The 21252-nt window shown below is 48.6% G+C and overlaps 1 pseudogene; it reads right to left on the reverse strand.

The window, feature by feature from the left end:
• The window catches only part of LOC147960486 (DELLA protein RHT-1-like), a 292703-nt pseudogene that overhangs the window by 246981 nt on the left and 24470 nt on the right, over positions 1–21252 (reverse strand).

The raw sequence follows: 21252 nt of genomic DNA on the forward strand, positions 1-21252 counted from the left end.
CAAAGCTGGCACAAAATAACAATTATTGAGGTTTAAAATTAATCCCGTAGGTAAATGTAGAGGTAGCGTGCCGACGGCGATCACATCGACCTTGCAACCATTCCCGACGCGCATCGTCACCTCGTCCTTCGCCAGTCTTCGCTTATTCCGCAGCTCCTGTTTTGAGTTACAAATATGAGCAACCGCACCGGTATCAAATACCCAGGAGCTACTACGAGCGCTGGTTAGGTACACATCAATAACATGTATATCACATATACCTTTGGTATTGCCGGCCTTCTTATCCGCTAAGTACTTGGGGCAGTTCCGCTTCCAGTGATTGTTTCCCTTGCAATAAAAACACTCAGTCTCAGGCTTGGGTCCATTCTTTGGCTTCTTCCTGGCAGCTTGCTTACCGGGCATGGCAACTCCCTTGACGTCCTTCTTGAAGTTCTTTTTACCCTTGCCTTTCTTGAACTAGTGGTTTTATTCACCATCAACACTTGATGTTCCTTTTTCATCTCCACTTCCGCTGATTTCAGCATTGAATATACCTCAGGAATGGTCTTTTCCATCCCATGCATATTGAAGTTCATCACAAAGCTCTTGTAACTAGGTGGAAGCGACTGAAGGATTCTTTCAACGACCGCATCATCCGGGAGATTGACTCCCAGCTGAGACAAGCGGTTCTGCAACCCAGACATTTTGAGTATGTGCTCGCTGACAGAACTGTTCTCCTCCATCTTACAACTGTAGAACTTGTCGGAGACTTCATATCGCTTGACTCTAGTCATCTAAGTGATACATGATCCGAGTCAACTAGGCCGTGTCCGATCATCACGTGAGACGAACTAGTCATCATCGGTGAACATCTTGATGTTGATCGTATCTTCTATACGACTCATGTTCGACCTTTCGGTCTTCCATGTTCTGAGGCCATGTCTGTACATGCTAGGCTTGTCAAGTCAACCTAAGTGTATTGCGTGTGTAAATCTGGATTACACCCGTTGTATGCGAGCGTTAGAACCTATCACACCCGATCATCACGTGGTGCTTCAGAACAACGAACCTTAGCAACAGTGCACAGTTAGAGGGAACACTTTCTTGAAATTATTGCGATGGATCATCTTATTTAAGCTACCGTCGTTCTAAGAAAATAAGATGTAAAAACATGATAAACATCACATGCAATCAAATAGTGACATGATATGGCCAATATCATTTTGCTCCTTTTGGTCTCCATCTTCGGGGCGCCATGATCATCATTGTCACCGGCATGACACCATGACCTACATCATCATGATCTCCATCATCGTGTCTTCATGAAGTTGTCTCGCCAACTATTACTTCTACTACTATGGCTAATGATTAGCGATAAAGTAAAGTAATTACATGATGTTTATGTTGACACGCAGGTCATAAATAAATTAAGACAACTCCTATGGCTCCTGCCGGTTGTCATACGCATCGACATGCAAGTCGTGATTCCTATTACAAGAACATGATCAATCTCATACATCACATATATCATTCATCACATCCTTTTGGCCATATCACATCACACGGCATATGCTGCAAGAACAAGTTAGACATCCTCTAATTGTTGTTGCAAGTTTTTACGTGGCTGCTATAGGTTTCTAGCAAGAACGTTTCTTACCTACGCCGAAACCACAACGTGATATGCCAATTTCTATTTACCCTTCATAAGGACCCTTTTCATCGAATCCGATCCGACTAAAGTGGGAGAGACATACACCAGCTAGCCACCTTATGCAACTAGTGCATGTCAGTCGGTGGAACCAGTCTCACGTAAGAGTACGTGTAAGGTCGGTCCGGGCCGCTTCATCCCACAATTCCGCCAAATCAAGATAAGACTAGTAATGGCAAGTAAAGTGACAAAATCGATGCCCACAACAACTTGTGTTCTACTCGTGCATAGAAACTATGCATAGACCTAGCTCTGATACCACTGATGGGGATCGTTCCAGAAATTTAAAATTTTCTACGTATCGCCAAGATCAATCTATGGAGAAACTAGCAATGAGAGAGATAGGGGAGTGCATCTTCATACCCTTGAAGATCGCGACACGGAAGCGTTACAAGAACGCGGATGAGGGAGTCGTACTCGTGGCGATTCAGATCGCGGTTGATTCCGATCGAAGCGCCGAACAACGGCGCCTCCGCGTTCAACACACGTGCAGCCCGATGACGTCTCCCATGCCTTCATCCAGCAAGGAGAGAGGGAGAGTGAGGGAGTCTTGGATTAGGGGTGTTCGGATAGCCGGACTATACCTTCAGCCGGACTCATGGACTATGAAGATACAAGATTGAAGACTTCGTCCCGTGTCCGGGAGGGACTTTCCTTGGCATGGAAGGCAAGCTTGGCGATACGGATATGCAGATCTCCTACCATTGTAACCGACTCAAAGTAACCCTAACCCTACCCGGTGTCTATATAAACCGGAGGGTTTTAGTCCGTAGGACAACATACACATCAACAATCATACCATAGGCTAGCTTCTAGGGTTTAGCCTCCTCGATCTCGTGGTAGATCTACTCTTGTACTACCCATATCATCAATATTAATCAAGCAGGACGTAGGGTTTTACCTCCATCTTGAGGGGCCGAACCTGGGTAAAACTTCGTGTCCCTTGTCTCCTGTTACCATCCGGCCTAGACACACAGTTCGGGACCCCCTACCTGAGATCCACCGGTTTGACACCGACATTGGTGCTTTCATTGAGAGTTCCTCTGTGTCGTCGCCGTCAGGCTCGATGGCTCCTACAATCATCGATAGCGATACAGTCCAGGGTGAGACCTTCCTCCCCGGACAGATCGTCGTCTTCGGCGGCTTCGCACTGCGGGCCAATTCGCTTGGCCGTCTGGAGCAGATCGAAAGCTACGCCCCTGGCCGTCAGGTCAGATTCAGAAATTTAAACTACACGGCTGACGAACGCAGGGACATGATCTTCGACGGATTCGAGCCACTGCCGAGCGCGCCGCACTGTCACGACGAGCATGATCTAGCTCTGCCGCCAAACAGTGCCCTGCAGGCCACATCCGCATCGGCTCCGACCCTTAATTTGGAGCCAACTGCACCGATCGAGGATGGGCGGTTGGACGCCACCTCGGGGGCTGCGACCCCAACGGCGATTGAGCCAAGCACCAGCCCCGTACTCTGTGAGACTCGTGACTCCAAGGAGCCGGACTCCTCTCCGGACATCGAACCCTCTGCGCCCCTACCGATCGAATCCGATTGGGCGCCGATCATGGAGTTCACTGTCGCGGACATCTTTCAGCACTCGCCTTTCGGCGATATCCTGAAGTCACTGAAGTCTCTCTCTTTATCAGGAGAGCCCTGGCCGGACTACGGTCAGCAAGGTTGGGGTACGAACGATGAAGAAATTCAAAGCCCACCCACCACCCACTTTGTAGCCACTGTCGACGACTTAACCGACATGCTCGACTTCGACTCCGAAGACATCGACGGCATGGACGCCGATGAAGGAGATGATGAAGAACCAGCGCCTACTAGGCCCTGGAAAGCCACCTCATCATATGACATATACATGGTGGACACCCCAAAAGAGGAAGATGGTGATGGAACAGCGGAGGATGACCCCTCCAAGAAACAGCCCAAGCGTCGGCGTCAGCGGAGCCGCTCAAAATCCCGCCAAAACAAACAAGGTGATTCCAGCACGGGAGATAATAATACTCCGGAAAGCGCCAAAGAAAACCCCCTCCAGCAAGATTTAGCACAGGAGGATGGAGAAACCAGCCCTCATGAGAGAGCGGCAGACAGAGAGGTCGAGGACGATAATTATATGCCTCCCTCCGAAGATGAGGCAAGCCTCGACGACGACGAATTTATCGTGCCAGAGGATCCCGTCGAGCAAAAGTGTTTTCAACGCAGGCTTATGGCCACGGCAAGAAGCCTCAAGAAAAAACAGCAACAGCTTAGAGCTGATCAAGATTTGCTAGTCGACAGATGGACTGAAGTCCTTGCGGCCGAAGAGCATAAACTCGAACGACCCTCCAAGAGCTACCAAAGCGCAGGTTGCTACCCCGATTAGAGGAGGAAGCACTTGATGCGGCTGACTGGCCACCTCGTGGTCATGACAGAGAGGCCTCTCGGCCCTCCACTCAAGCCGCACCCCGTACCAAGGCACGGGAATATGTGCCGGACTTACGAGACATGCTGGAGGACAAGGCAAGGCAAACAAGATCGATCTACGGTTCGCGTGGGCGCCCCGCAGCTCGAGACGGTAACCGTCACGCCGGCCACAAATTCGGCGGGGCCGAACACAGTAGACAAGGCTCATTGGAGCTACGTCACGATATAGCCCAGTACAGAGGCGCCGCACACGCACTCTGCTTTACAGACGAAATAATGGATCATCAAATCCCCAAGGGTTTCAAACCCATAAACATCGAATCATATGATGGCACAACAGATCCTGCGGCATGGATCGAGGATTATCTCCTTCATATCCACATGGCCCGCGGCGATGATTTCCACGCCATCAAATACCTCCCACTCAAGCTTAAAGGACCAGCTCGGCATTGGCTTAACAGCTTGCCAACAGGATCAATCAGTTGTTGGGAGGACCTGGAAGCCGCATTCCTCGACAATTTCCAGGGCACTTACGTGCGACCCCCAGACACCGATGACCTAAGTCACGTAATTCAGCAGCCAGAAGAATCGGCCAGGCAATTCTGGACACGGTTCCTAACAAAGAAAAATCAAATAGTCGACTGTCCGGACGCTGAGGCCCTAGCAGCCTTCAAGCACAATATCCGTGATGAGTGGCTGGCCCGGCACCTTGGACAGGAAAAGCCGAAATCTATGGCAGCACTCACGACACTCATGACCCGCTTTTGCGCGGGAGAAGACAGCTGGCTTGCTCGTAGCAACAATATGACCAAGAACCCTGGTAATTCGGACACCAGGGACAGTAGTGGCAGGTCGCGTCGCAACAAGCAGAAGCGCCGCATTAACGGCGACAATGCTGAGGATACGGCAGTTAATGCCGGATTCAGAGGCTCTAAATCCGGTCAGCGGAAAAAGCCATTCCAAAGGAACCCTAGGGGCCCGTCCAGTTTGGACCAAATACTCGACCGCTCGTGCCAGATACATGGCACCCCCGAAAAGGCAGCCAATCACACCAACAGGGATTGTTGGGTGTTCAAGCAGGCAGGCAAGTCAAACGCTGAAAATGAAGACAAGGGGCTACATAGCGATGACGACGAGGAGCCCCGGCCGCCGAACAACAGTGGACAGAAGGGTTTTCCCCCACAAGTGCGGACGGTGAACATGATATACGCAACCCACGTCCCCAAAAGGGAGCGAAAGCGTGCGTTAAGGGATGTGTACGCGGTAGAGCCAGTCGCCCCAAAGTTCAACCCATGGTCCTCCTGCCCGATCACCTTTGATCGAAGGGACCATCCCACTAGCATCCGTCATGGCGGATTCGCCGCATTGGTTCTAGACCCAATTATTGACGGATTTCATCTCACTAGAGTCCTAATGTACGGCGGCAGTAGCCTGAACCTGCTTTACCAGGATACAGTGCGGAAAATGGGCATAGATCCCTCGAGGATTAAGCCCACCAAAACGACCTTTAAAGGCGTAATACCAGGTGTAGGGGCCAACTGTACAGGCTCAGTCACACTTGAAGTGGTCTTCGGATCTCCGGATAATTTCCGAAGCGAGGAGTTAATCTTCGACATAGTCCCGTTTCGCAGTGGCTATCACGCACTGCTCGGGCGAACCGCATTCGCTAAGTTTAATGCGGTACCGCATTACGCATACCTTAAGCTCAAGATGCCAGGCCCTCAAGGAGTAATTACGGTCAATGGAAACACCGAACGCTCTCTTCGAACGGAGGATCACACAGCGGCCCTTGCAGCGGAAGTTCAAAGCAGCCTCTCCAGGCAGTTCTCCAGTCCGGCCACTAAACGACCGGACATCGTCAAGCGCGCCCGGAGTAACCTACAACAAAACCGCCTGGCATGATCCGAGCAGGCGTAGCAATGCGGCCCCAACCCCAACCCTCACAAAAAGGCGACGCTAGTACTTCACGTACATAACTACTCTCTAGAGATACCATGGGCACAGGGGGAGGGGCACCATCACGGCACACCCAAAACACGTCTTAAACCGTACCAGGGGCTGCCGATTTTTTAATTTTCTCTTACTTTCAGGACTTCATCCTTCGGAAGGCCTGTTCGGCAGTTCAATTGCCGCACAAACGATGCAAGAACCAGGGAAGCAGACAAGCCACGCAGCACTACGGAACTCCCAGGTGGTCTCTATCACGAGCAGTATACCCATTCCGCATACTATTCCGCAGCTTGCCCCTGGAACGGACATGTTAACTAGTCCAACCTTCCACTTATCGCATTATTTGTATCATTCTGCTTTGATCGCAGCCATTTTTAATAAACAATGCATAGCTTTCGTCTATTTTTGCATTACCTTTTTTTCTTTATATATGTTCCTTAATGACATGTTGCACCCGTACACGTTGGTACGGCCAAAATACGCCAGGGGCTTTAGTACCCCTCAATATGGTGTGAGAAGTCCGAACACTTTAACAAGTGCGGCACCCCGAACTTATAGCATTATATGCATCGGCTCCGAATCATGTCTTGGGTCAATAGTTGGGTTTGCCCGGCTCCTATGTTTTGGCGCCTTACGTTCCGCTATATCGGCTAAGGTAGCACTAGGAGAACCACTGCGATTGTGCCCCGGTTGAGCTGGGTCGAGCACCTCAGTGGAGAAAGCTAAAACTGACTGTCATGATGAAGCGAGAGCTGGTCGCTGTTCGAGCGGTTTTTTCGAGTCCCTACAGACTTATGCCGCTTAGGGCGAGGAGCCGGCTCTGTCCGGCCAAGGCGTGGATAGCGCCCCGAACTCGGTCTTTCGAATACCAGGGGCTTCGCTGAAATTTAAAATTATAGAATTCTATGGCTAAGTGAGAGTGTTCACGCATTATAGTCCGATTGCCTTGTTCGTTGGGCTGAGCGCCTCCCTCGAAGGACCCAAACATGGGAAAAAGAGCGCTCAGGTCTATCCCCGAACACCCCAGCACTAGCGGCACGGGGGCAGAAGCCGACGACTTGCCATCTCTCAGAATTGATAAACAACCGCACAGAAGGTAATATTTTAAATTCAAACAGCATTGCTTAGCGCATATGAACAAGTTTTCAGCGCACAGGACAAAATGAGCGAGTTTTACTCAAAAATTACATCCATAGAACATTCATCCGCCACAAGGCGGGCACCCTTCAGAACATCCTTATAGTAATTCTCGGGCTTGCGATGCTCTTTCCCTGGCGGTGGCCCGTCCTTCACAAGCTTCTCAGCATCCAGCTTGCCCCAGTGCACCTTAGCACGGGCAAGGGCCCTACGGGCACCTTCAATGCAGACGGAGCGCTTGATGACTTCGAGCCTTGGACAGGCCTCCACCAGCCGCCGCACCAGCCCGAAATAGCTCCCAGGCTGAGCCTCTCCAGGCCACAGCCAAACTATGAGGCCCTTCATGGCCTGTTCAGCCGCCTTGTGGAGCTCGACCAGTTGCTTCAACTGGTCGCTCAGGGGCATGGGGTGTCCGGCCTCAGCGTACTAAGACCAGAACACCTTCTCCGTCGAGCTGCCCTCCTCGGCTCGATAGAATGCGGCGGCATCGGACACACTCCGGGGAAGGTCTGCGAACGCTCCTGGAGAACTTCGGATTCGGGTAAGTAACAAGTAACTCACGTTTATGTGTTTGCTTTGCATAAAGAATGCCTTACCTGCCGCTATCTTCTTCACCTCATCCAACTCCTGGAGGGTCTTCTGGGATTCGGCCTTGGCAGACTAGGCATTTTCAATAGCCACCGGAAGCTCAGACGCTCGCGTCTTTGAGTCAAGCTCCAAACTCTCATGCTTTTCCATGAGAGCCTGGAGCTCTTGCCGCACCTTGCCAACTTCGGCCTCATACTTCTCCCGCTCGGTGAGCTCCGAGGATGCCCTCTTCTCAGCCTTGTCCGGCGCTTGCTTAAGGGTCGCCACCTCAGACGTGGCCCCTACAATAGCCATGATAATCCTGTCATTTTTTGCAATTGCACCTTTTATATATATATATATATATATATATATATTAAACAAGGTATTTCTTACCTTTATTATCCTTGAGCTGCTTCTTGGCACGCTCGAGCTCTTGCTCGGACCTTTCGAGGTCCTGCTTTAGCGTGTCCACTTCCGCAGTCAGTGCGACGGACGCAAGCAGGGTAGCCTGCACATGCATATTGACTCATTTTTGTTAGACTCCTGCGAATTCTATTTGATCCTCTATTCGGCTTTTCTTCCCGAATGCCAAACAGAGCATAAGGGGCTAATGTCTATGCGGTACTATTATTTACACTTTCTTTACTTACCTCAAAGCCTGTCAAAAGGCTAGTACAAGCTTCAGTCAGTCCGCTCTTGGTAGACTGAACCTTTTGGACCACCGCACTCATAATAGCGCGGTGCTCCTCGTCGATGGAGGCGCCTTGGAGCGCCTCCAACATATTGTCCGGTGCCTCCGATTGGGCGGAGGCCACCGGCACAGTGGGCTGGCTCCTCTTGGAAGGAGGTCGCCCGCCGGACTCTGGAACCTTTGAAGGTTCCGGAGCAATGTCCGGCCTAGAGCCGGACTTGGAACCCTGAGGGGTTCCATCCCCTTTACTCCTGGAGTCCAGGAGGTCGCCTTGCGGCGCCTCCAGGACCACCTCCTCCCGGCTTGGAACCTGTGGAGACAACACTTCGGTGTCGTCCGTAGGGCGGGGGGAGGAAGCCGTCGGAAGCGAGTTCACATCTGACGAGTCCAGTGAGCCGCTCGACGACGCGTCGAGCCGGTCTTTGGGTGGGCTGCATAAACATATTCGACGTTAGGGAAAGTTGTGCAATAAACGAATGCTATGAATTGCTCCGGTATCCGGATACTTATGATTTTTCCAGGGGCTTGGCCCTAGGCGCCCAGTCCTCTCCGCCGCCGTCGGCGTCGGTGGAGCAGTCCGGAGGAAGGGTTTTCCCCTTCTTGGACCCTTCGGCCTCCCCAGTTGGGGCGGCCTTCCTTTTCTTCCCTTCCCCCGCTGGAGGGGGAGGGGTTTGTTCTTCTTCCTCCTCCTCGTCTTCGCGGGAGGAGTGCGTCTTGGATTCGTCGGATGATGAATCCGACACCTCCGGGCGTCGGGCACTCTTTCGAGTCCCCTTGGCCTTCTTCTTGACCTTCTTCTCCGGCACCACATAGGGTGCCGGAACCAGCAGCCTCGCCAAGCGAGCGTCCGCTGGGCCTTCGGGCAAAGGGGATGGACAGTTGATCTGTCCGGACGTCACCTTCCAATCCTGTTAGAGGAAAGGGAGCTTAGATCCCGCATAGAGTCAAACTATGAAAAACTAATACCCTGTAAAAGGAAAAAAACAGCTTACCGCGAGAGCGTGACGCTGTGCACTGAATCCACGATCCTCAGTAGCGGATGCGGGAGCCTCGGCGCCTTTGAAAAGCACCTTCCAGGAATCTTCGTACGTCGTGTCGAAGAGCCTGCCCAGAGTTTGGTGCCGTGCCGGGTCGAACTCCCACAGGTTGAAAGCCCGTTGTTGGCATGGGAGGATCAAGCGAATGAGCATAACCTGGACTACGTTGACAAGTTTGAGCTTCTTATCCACCAGGGTTTTGACGCATGTTTTGAGTCCGGTCAGCTCTCCTTTTTTACCCCACGACGGTCCCGTCTCTTTCCAGGACGTGAGCCGCGTTGGGGGTCCGGACCGGAACTCGGGGGGTGCGACCCATTCGGCGTCGCGCGGCTCGGTGATGTAAAACCACCCCGATTGCCACCTCTTCAGGGTCTCCACAAAGGAGCCCTCGAGCCAGAGGACGTTGGCCATCTTGCCCACCATGGCGCCTCCGCACTCCGCCTGGCTGCCGCGCACCACCTTCGGTTTGACGTTGAAAGTCTTGAGCCAGAGCCCGAAATGGGGGCGGATGCGGAGGAAGGCCTCGCACACAACGATAAACGCCGAGATGTTGAGGACGAAGTTCGGGGCCAGATCATGTAAATCCAGGCCGTAGTAGAACATGAGCCCCTGGACAAATGGGTGGAGAGGGAAGCCTAGTCCGCGGAGGAAATGGGGGAGGAACACCACCCTCTCATGGGGCCTAGGGGTGGAGATGAGCTGCCCCTTTCCGGGGAGCCGGTACACGATGTCGTCAGACAGGTATCTGGCCTTCCTCAGCTTTTTGATATGTCCCTCCGTGACGGAGGAGACCATCCACTTGCCTCCCGCTCCGGACATGGCTGGAGAAGGTTGAGGTTGGGAGTGCGGACTTGGGCACTGGAGCTCGAGTGCGCAAGAATGGATAGGCGAAGGAGGTAGAAGGCGTAGGTGAAAGGTGGATCCTTATCCCCTTATATGGGTGGACGTAGCTACATGTCCCCACCAGCCTGATAAAACTCGCTTATCTCCAAGTGCCGTAATCGATGGCGCGGTTGGGTTACCCACGCCCGTATTGATGAGAATCCCGGAATAAGGGGACACGATCTCTGCTTTAACAAGACGTGCCAAGGAAACTGCCTCGCATAACACGCTGAGATGGGACAGTAAAATGGTTCAAATAAAAGCTTGGCCGTGGTGTGATGTCACGCTACGGAATACGTCAGCAGATTAGATTTGCGTAAATATTATTCTCTCTATGGCAATATGTGGAAACTTATTTTGTAGAGTCGGACACTATCTCTGTGTTCAAAATCTTCTATGAAGTACTTGGAGGAGGAACTCGCCTTGCAATGCCGAAGACAATATGCACGCCGGACTCGTCGTCATTGAAGCCTGGTTCAGGGGCTACTGAGGGAGTCCTGGATTAGGCGGTGTTCGGATAGCCGGACTATACCTTCAGCCGGACTCCTGGACTATGAAGATACAAGATTGAAGACTTCGTCCCGTTTCCGGGAGGGACTTTCCTTGGCGTGGAAGGCAAGCTTGGCGATACGGATATGCAGATCTCCTACCATTGTAACCGACTCTATGTAACCCTAACCCTACCCGGTGTCTATATAAACCGGAAGCTTTTAGTCCGTAGGACAACATACACATCAACAATCATACCATGGGCTAGCTTCTAGGGTTTAGCCTCCTCGATCTCGTGGTAGATCTACTCTTGTACTACCCATATCATCAATATTAATCAAGCAGGACATAGGGTTTTACCTCCATCGAGAGGGCCCGAACCTGGGTAAAACTTTGTGTCCCTTGTCTCCTGTTACCATCCGGCCTAGACGCACAGTTCGGGACCCCCTACCCGAGATCCGCCGGTTTTGACACCGATAGAGAGGTTGGGGAAGACTCCGTCCAGCAGCAGCACGACGGCGTGGTGGTGTTGGAGCAGCGTGGTACTCCGGCAGGGCTTCGCCAAGCATCGCAGGAGGAGGAGGAGGTGTTGGGGAGGGGAGGGCTGCGCCTTGGATGTGGTGCGGCTGCCCTCCCACCTCCCCTCTATTTATAGGGGCAAGGGAGAGGGGGGCCGGCCCCCTCCTGATGGATCTAGAGGGGGCGGCAGCCAAGGGGAGAGGCTTGCCCCCCAAGCCACGAGGGGGCGCCCCCTTTAGGGTTCCCCAAAACCCTAGGCGCATGGGCCCTAGGGGTTTGGCACCCAGCCCACCTAGGGGCTAGTTCCCCCTCCATATTCAGCCCATAGGGCCCTCCGGGGCAGGTGGACCCTCCCGGTGGACCCCGGAACCCTTTCGATGGTCCCGGTACAATACCGATAAACCCACGAACACTTCCGGCGACCGAATAAGGACTTCCCATATATAAATCTTTGTCTCCGGACCATTTCGGAACTCCTATTTACGTCCGGGATCTCATTCGGGACTCCGAACAACATTCGGTAACCACATACAAACTTTCCCTATAACCCTAGCGTCATCGAACCTTAAGTGTGTAGACCCTACGGGTTCGGGAATCATGCAGACATGACCGAGACATCTCTCCGGCCAATAACCAATAGCGGGATCTGGATACCCATGTTGGCTCCCACATGTTCCACGATGATCTCATCGGATGAACCATGATGTCAAGGATTCAATCAATCCCGTATACGATTCCCTTTGTCTACCGGTATAGCATTTGCCCGAGATTCTATCGTCGGTATATCGATACCTTGTTCAATCTCGTTATGGCAAGTCTCTTTACTCGGTCCGTAACACATCATCCCGTGGCCAACCCCTTAGTCACATCGAGCTCATTATGATGATGTCTTACCGAGTGGGCCCAGAGATACCTCTTCGTCATACGGAGTGACAAATCCCAGTCTCGATTCGTGCCAACCCAACAGATACTTTCGGAGATACCCGTAGTGCACCTTTATAGCCACCCAGTTACGTTGTGACGTTTGGTACAGCCAAAGCATTCCTACGGTATCTGGGAGTTGCACAATCTCATGGTCTAAGGAAAATATACTTGACATTAGAAAAGCTTTAGCAGACGAACTACACGGTCTTGTGCTATGCTTAGAATTGGGTCTTGTCCATCGAATCATTCTCCTAATGATGTGATCTCATTATCAATGACATCCAATGTCCATGGTGAGGAAACCGTAACCATCTATTGATCAACGAGCTAGTCAACTAGAGGCTCACTAGGGACATGTTCTGGTCTATGTATTCACATATGTATTACGATTTCTGGATAACACAACTATAGCATGAACAATAGACAATTATCATTAACAAGGAAATATAATAATAACCATTTTATAATTGCCTCTAGGGCATATTTCCAACAGTCTCCCACTTGCCCTAGGGGTTTGGCGCCCAGCCCACCTAGGGGCTGGTTCCCCCTCCATATTCAGCCCATAGGGCCCTCTGGGGCAGGTGGACCCTCCCAGTGGACCCCCGGAACGCTTTCGGTGGTCCCGGTACAATACCGATAAACCCCTGAACACTTCCGGTGACCGAATAAGGACTTCCCATATATAAATCTTTGTCTATGGACCATTCTGGAACTCCTCGTTACGTCTGAGATCTCATCCGGGACTCCGAACAACATTCGGTAACCACATACAAACTTTCCCTATAACCCTAGCGTCATCGAACCTTAAGTGTGTAGACCCTACGGGTTCGGGAATCATGCAGACATGACCGAGACATATCTCCGGCCAATAACCAATAGCGGGATCTGGATATCCATGTTGGCTCCCACATGTTCCATGATGATCTCATCGGATGAACCACGATGTCAAGGATTCAATCAATCCCGTATACGATTCCCTTTGTCTACCGGTATAGCACTTGCCCGAGATTCGATCGTCGGTATATCGATACCTAGTTCAATCTTGTTACGGCAAGTCTCTTTACTCATTCCGTAATGCATCATCCCGTGACCAACCCCTTAGTCACATTGAGCTCATTACGATGATGTCTTACCGAGTGGGCCCAGAGATACCTCTCCATCATACGGAGTGACAAATCCCAGTCTCCATTCATGCCAACCCAGCAGATACTTTCGGAGATACCCGTAGTGCACCTTTATAGTTATGTTGTGACGTTTGGTACACCCAAAGCATTCCTACGGTATCCGAGAGTTTCACAATCTCATGGTCTAAGGAAAAGATACTTGACGTTAGAAAGCTTTAGCAGATGAACTACACAATCTTGTGCTATGCTTAGGATTGGGTCTTGTCCATCACATCATTCTCCTAATGATGTGATCCCGTTATCAATGACATCCAATGTCCATGGTCAGGAAACCGTAACCATCTATTGATCAATGAGCTAGTCAACTAGAGGCTCACTAGGGACATGTTGTGGTCTATGTATTCACACATGTATTACGATTTCCGGATAACACAATTATAGCATGAACAATAGACAATTATCATGAACAAGGAAATATAATAATAACCATTTTATTATTTCCTCTAGGGCATATTTCCAACAGAGTTGTCCCTCTTCTAGACGATGGGTGGCCAAACAAGCCGGGCGGGAAGCTTGTGCGGTAAACAGCACGGTAACGCGGAAACAGGCTCACCGACGATACATTTGGCGCCTCTTCGAGCTCACGCGTGTGGGGCGGTGTAGTCAAGCGTGCACTGAAATCCTCCGCTATGAATGATGTGACAAGACGTGACGATTACAGGCCGGCCGGCCCCCATTTATTACAGCGGCCATTTAACCCTTGTGTCTCTTCAACCTTTCGATCGCGCCCCACCATTGCAAGAAGCACACCCACCACGAGAAATTCTTAGAGGGTATCCAGCGCAGCTCCAATGGTGCTCCAAGCGGCTGCCGACGACGAGTAGTAGTTCACCATGCGTGTCGTGGTGGACACCCATGATACGTCCATTTTGCATCATGCTTTTATATCAATATTTATTGCATTATGGGTTGTTATTACACATTATGTCACAATACTTATGCCTATTCTCTCTTATTTTACAAGGTTTACATAAAGAGGGAGAATGCCGGCAGCTGGGATTCTGGGCTGGAAAAGGAGCAAATATTAGAGACCTATTCTGCACATTCCAAAAGTCATGAAACTTCATGGAAGTCATTTTTAGAATATATAATAAATATTGAGCGCAAGAAGTTCACCAGGGGGCCACACCCTGCCCACAAGGGTGGGGGGCGCGCCCCCTACCTTGTGGGCCCCCTGGTGGCCCTCCGATGGCCATCTTCTGCTATATGGAGTCTTTCGATGAGGAAAAAATCATAAGCCATATTTCTGGACAAGACTCCGCTGCCACGAGGCGGAACCTTGGCGGAACCAATCTAGGGCTCTTGCGGAGCTGTTCTGCCGGGGAACTTCCCTCTGGGAGCGGGAAATCATCGCCATCGTCATCACCAACGCTCCTCTCATCGGGAGAGGGCAATCTCCATCAACATCTTCACCAGCACCATCTCCTCTCAAAACCCTAGTTCATCTCTTGTATCCAATTCTTGTCTCCAAGTCCGGGATTGGTACCTATGGGTTGCTAGTAGTGTTAATTACTCCTTGTAGTTGATGCTAGTTGGTTTATTTGGTGGAAGATCATATGTTCAGATCCTATATGCATATTAATACCCCTCTAATTATGAACATGAATATGCTTTGTGAGTAGTTACGTTTGTTCCTGAGGACATGGGAGAAGTCTTGCTATTAGTAGTCATGTGAATTTGGTATTCGTTCGATATTTTGATGAGATGTATGTTGTCTCTCCTCTAGTGGTGTTATGTGAACGTCGACTACATGACACTTCACCATTATTTGGGCCTAGAGGAAGGCATTGGGAAGTAATAAGTAGATGATGGATTGCTAGAGTGACAGAAGCTTAAACCCTAGTTTATGCGTTGCTTCGTAAGGGGCTGATTTGGACCCATATGTTTCATGCTATTGTTAGGTTTACCTTAATACTTTTGTTGTAGTTGCGGATGCTTGCAATAGAGATTAATCATAAGTGGGATTCTTGTCCAAGTAAGGGCAGCACCCAAGCACCGGTCCACCCACATACCAAATTATCAAAGTAGCGAACTTTATTTACTGCACCTTGTTGTACTTTATTTACTTTTGTTACCTATCACAAAACTATCTGTTACCTATTATTTCAGTGCTTGCAGAGAATACCTTGCTGAAAACCGCTTATCATTTCCTTCGCATCCTCGTTGGGTTCGACACTCTTACTTATCAAAAGGACTACGATAGATCCCCTATACTTGTGGGTCATCAACCCACATAAGGTTCATGAACCTCTCGGTGGTGTACACCAATGACCCGGTCTGGGTGGAGCATTCCATCCACATCATGGAGTTGTTGCTTGCCGCGAAGAAGTACAAGGTGGTCGGGTTCGACCTCGAGTACACCCGCGCTCATGCCGGGTCTCGTCCCAAGGTCGTCGTCACCCAGATGTGCATGCGCCACCACGTCCTCGTCTAGCACTACTGCCTAGCCACAAGGCCTTGCGAGCATTTCGCCAGGTTTGTCAACAGCCCCCATCACATGTTCACTATGGTGGACATCACCAACGATGTAAAGGCGCTCGAGAATTCGGGCATTGCCTGCCAGAATCTTGTCGACATCCAGGGCCAATATAAGATCTGAGGCAGCAAGGAGCATGAGAAGGACTCACTGGTTCACCTCGCCGAGGCCATCATCGACCCCTACTACAAACACATGAAGGATTCATGCAACAAGGACAAGCGTGCCTGGCACTCGACCTGGATGAAACTCGAGAAAGCTCACGTCGTGTACGCGGCCAAGGAGGCGTACATGAGCTATGACATGTACAGGTGGATCATTGACATGAGGAAGTGCCTCTTGATACGTCCATTTTGCATCATGCTTTTATACCGATATTTATTGTATTATGGGTTGTTATTACACATTATGACACAATACTTATGCCTATTCTCTCTTATTTTACAAGGTTTGCACGAAGAGGGAGAATGCTGGCAGCAGGAATTCTAGGCTGGAAAAGGAGAAAATATTAGAGACCTATTCTGCACAACTCCAAAAGTCCTGAAACTCCATGGAAGTCAGCTTTGGATTATATAAAAAAATATTGGGCGAAGAAAGCACTGGAGGGGGGCCACCCACCATCCACGAGGGTGGGGGCGCGCCCTACCCCCTGGGCGTGCCCCTGTCTCGTGGGCCCCCTGGCAGGCCTCTGGTGCCCATCTTTGGCTATATGGAGTCTTTCGCCCTGGAAAAAAATCATAAGCAAGCTTTCGGGACGAAACACCGCCGCCACGAGGTGGAACCTTGGCGGAACCAATCTAGGGCCCCGGCGGAGCTGTTCTGCCGGGGAAACATCCCTCCGGGAGGGGGAAATCATCACCATCGTCATCACCATCGATCCTCTCATCGGGAGGGGGTCAATCTCCATCAACATCTTCACCAGCACCATCTCATCTCAAACCCTAGTTCATCTCTTGTATCCAATCTTTGTCCCAAAACCTCATATTGGTACCTGTGGGTTGCTAGTAGTATTGATTACTCCTTGTAGTTGATGCTAGTTGGTTTATTTGGTGGAAGATCATATGTTCAGATCCTTTATGCATATTAATACCCCTCTGATTATGAACATGAATATGATTTGTGAGTAGTTACGTTTGTTCCTGGGGACATGGGAGAAGTCTTGCTATAAGTAGTCATGTGAATTTGGTATTCGTTCGATATTTTGATGAGATGTATGTTGTCTCTCCTCTAGTGGTGTCATGTGAACGTCGACTACATGACACTTCACCATTATTTGGGCCTAGGGGAAGGCATTGGGAAGTAATAAGTAGGTTATGGGTTGCTAGAGTGACAGAAGCTTAAACCCTAGTTTATGCGTTGCTTCGTAAGGGGCTGATTTGGATCCACATGTTTCATGCTATGGTTAGGTTTACCTTAATACTTCGTTCGTAGTTGCGGATGCTTGCAAGAGGGGTTAATCATAAGTGGGATGCTTGTCTAAGTAAGGGCAGTACCCAAGCACCGGTCCACCCACATATCAAATTATCAAAGTACCGAACGCGAATCATATGAGTGTGATGAAAACTAGCTTGACGATAATTCCCATGTGTCCTCGGGAGCATTTTCCTTTATATAAGAGTTTGTCCATGCTTGTCCTTTGCTACAAAAAGGATTGGGCCATCTTGCCGCACCTTATTTACTTTTATTACTTGTTACTCGTTACAAATTACCTTATCACAAAACTATCTGTTACCGATAATTTCAGTGCTTGCAGAGAATACCTTACTGAAAACTGCTAATCATTTCCTTCTGCTCCTCGTTGGGTTTGACACTCTTACTTATCGAAAGGACTACCATAGATCCCCTATACTTGTGGGTCATCAAGACTCTTTTCTGGCGCCATTGCTGGGGAGTGAGGCGCCTTTGGTAAGGAAAAATTTATATAGTGTGCTGAAATTTACTGTCACTTGTTACTAAGGAACATAATCCTTTGAGGGGATTGTTCGGGGTATCTTCACCCCGACTAGTAGAGAAAAGAGTTTCTCCTCAACCTACTGAAAATGTTTATTTTGAAATTCCTTCGGGTATGATAGAGAAACTGCTAGCTAATCCTTTTACAGGAGATGGAACATTTCATCCAGATTTGCACCTAATCTATGTGGATGAAGTTTGTGGATTATTTAAGCTTGCAGGTATACCCGAGGATGTTATCAAGAAGAAGTTCTTCCCTTTATCTTTGAAGGGAAAGGCATTGACATGGTTTAGCCTATGTGATGATATTGGATCATGGAACTACAACCAATTGAAATTGGAATTTCATCAGAAGTTTTACCCTATGCATCTGGTTCATCGTGATCGTAATTATATATATAATTTTTGGCCTCGCGAAGGAGAAAGCATCGCTCAAGCTTGGGGGCGTCTTAAGTCAATGTTATATTCATGCCCCAATCATGAGCTCTCAAGAGAAATTATTATTCAAAATTTTTATGCTCAGCTTTCTCTCAATAATCGCTCCATGCTCGATACTTCTTGAACTGGTTCTTTTATGATGAAGACTATTGAATTCAAATGGGATTTATTGGAAAGAATCGAATGCAAATCTGAAGATTGGGAACTCGACGAAGGTAAGGAGTCAGGTATAACACCTAAGTTTGATTGTGTTAAATCTTTTATGGATACCGATGCTTTTCGTGAATTTAGCACTAAATATGGACTTGACTCTGAGAGAGTAGCTTCTTTCAATGAATCATTTGCTACTCATGTTGATCTCCCTAAGGAGAAGTGGCTTAAGTATCATCCTCCCATTGAAGTAAAAGTAGTTGAACCTATTAAAGTTGAAGAAAAGACTATCACTTATAATGTTGATCCTATTGTTCCTACCGCTTATATCGAGAAACCATCTTTCCCTGTTAGAATAAAGGATCATGCTAAAGCTTCAACTATGGTCAACAAAAGTAATATTAGAACACCTACACCCTCTGAGCAAATTAAAGTTGAACCTAGTATCGCTATGGTTAAAGATCTCTGGTCCGAGAATATTGATGGACATGTTATTTACTTATGTGATGAAGCTGCTAGAATTGCTAGACCCGATACTAAAAATAAACATAGACCTGTTGTAGCCATGCCTGTTATTTCTGTTAAAATAGGAGATCATTGCTATCATGGCTTATGTGATATGGGTGCTAGTGCGAGTGCAATACCTCATTCTTTATATGAAGAAATTATGCATGATATTGCACCTGCTGAGATAGAAGGTATTGATGTTACAATTAAGCTTGCCAATAGAGATACTATTTCACCGATTGGGATTCTTAGAGATGTTGAAGTCTTGTGTGGGAAAGTTAAATATCCTGCTGATTTTCTAGTTCTTGGTTCCCCACAAGATGACTTTTGTCCCATTATATTTGGTAGACCCTTCTTGAATACTGTTAATGCTAAGATAGACTGCAAAAAGGATATTGTTTCTATTGGTTTAGGGGATATGTCTCATGATTTTAATTTTGCTAAATTTTGTAGACAACCCCATGATAAAGAATTGCCTAGTAAAGATGAAATTATTGGTCTTGCTTCTATTGTCGTGCCTCCTAATGATCCTTTAGAACAATATTTGCTAGACCATGAAAATGATATGTTTATGAATAAAAGAAGGGAAATAGATGAAGTATTGTTTAAACAGGGACCTATTTTGAAACACAATTTACCTGTTGAAATTCTAGGGGATCCTCCTCCACCCAAGGGTGATCCCATGTTTGAGCTTAAACCATTTCCTGATACTCTTAAATATGCTTATCTTGATGAAAAGAAGATATATCCTGTTATTATTAGTGTTAACCTTTCAGAGCAAGAAGAAGAGAAATTATTGAAAACTCTGAAGAAGCACTATGCTACTATTGGATATACTCTTGATGATCTTAAGGGCATTAGTCCCACTCTATGCCAGCACAAAATAAAATTGGAAAAAGATGCTAAACCGGTTGTTGATCACCAACGATGGTTAAATCCTAAGATGAAAGAAGTGGTAAGAAAAGAAATACTAAAGCTTCTTGAGGTAGGTATAATTTATCCCGTTACTGATAGAAAGTGGGTAAGTCCTGATACGTCTCCAATGTATCTATAATTTATGAAGTATTCATGCTATTATATTATCCATCTTAGATGTTTTATATGCTATTTTATATGATTTTTGGGACTAACCTATTAAACTAGAGCCTAGTGTCAGTTTCTGTTTTCCCATTGTTTTGAGTATTGCATATAAGGAATACCAAACGGAGTCCAATTGACGTGCCATTTTTTGATGATTTTTTATGGACCAAAAGAAGCCCCCGGAGTAAAAGAGTTGGGCCATAAGAGACCCGAGCCGTCCATGAGGGTGGGGGCGCGCCCCACCCCCTAGGCGGGAGCCCCTATCTCGTGGACGACTCGGAGACCCCCGCTGACGTGAATACGATGCCAAAAATTCCTATAAATACAGAAACCCCCAGAAAATAACCTAGATCAGAAGTTCCGCCGCCGCAAGCCTCTGTAGCCACGAGAAATCAATCTAGGCCCTCTCTGACACCCTGTCGGAGGGGGCCATCATCACCGGAGGGCATGGAGGAGGATCCCGGAGGGGCCATCATCGTCATGAAGGCCAAGGACCAGAGGGAGAACCTCTCCCAACTAGGGGGGAGGCCATGGAGGAGGAAGCACAAGGTGTAGAACCTCTCCTCCTCTCTCTCGATGGCGCCGGAGTGCCATCGGGAGGGGAATCATCGCCGTGGTGATCGTCTTCATCAACATCACCAACATCATCATCATCCTCATCTCTTTTACGTGGTCCACTCTCCCGCACCCCGCTGTAATCCCTACTTGAACATGGTGCTTTATGCCACATATTATGATCCAATGATGTGTTGCCATCCTATGATGTTTTGAGTAGGTATCCTTTGTCTTTGGGTTGATTGATGATCTAGATTGGTATGATTTGTATGTTTTATTTTGGTGTTGTCCTATTGTGCCCTCCGTGTCGCGCAAGCATGAGGGATTCCCTCTGTAAGGTGTTGCAATATGTTCATGATTCACTTATAGTGGGTTGCTTGAGTGACAGAAGCATAAACCCAAGTAAGGGGTTGTTGCGTATGGGATAAAGGGGACTTGATGCTATAATGCTACAGTTGGGTTTTACCTTAATGATCTTTAGTAGTTGCGGATGCTTGCTAGAGTTCCAATCATAAGTTCATATGATCCAAGAAGAGAAAGTATGTTAGCTTATGCATCTCCCTCATATGAAATTGCAATGATGACTATCGGTCTTGTTAACAATTGCCTAGGACAATTCG

Source organism: Triticum urartu, chromosome 7A, assembly GCF_056163025.1.
Source record: "Triticum urartu cultivar PI428250 chromosome 7A, HENAU_Tu73, whole genome shotgun sequence".
In the NCBI taxonomy this organism is placed as follows: Eukaryota; Viridiplantae; Streptophyta; class Magnoliopsida; order Poales; family Poaceae; genus Triticum; species Triticum urartu.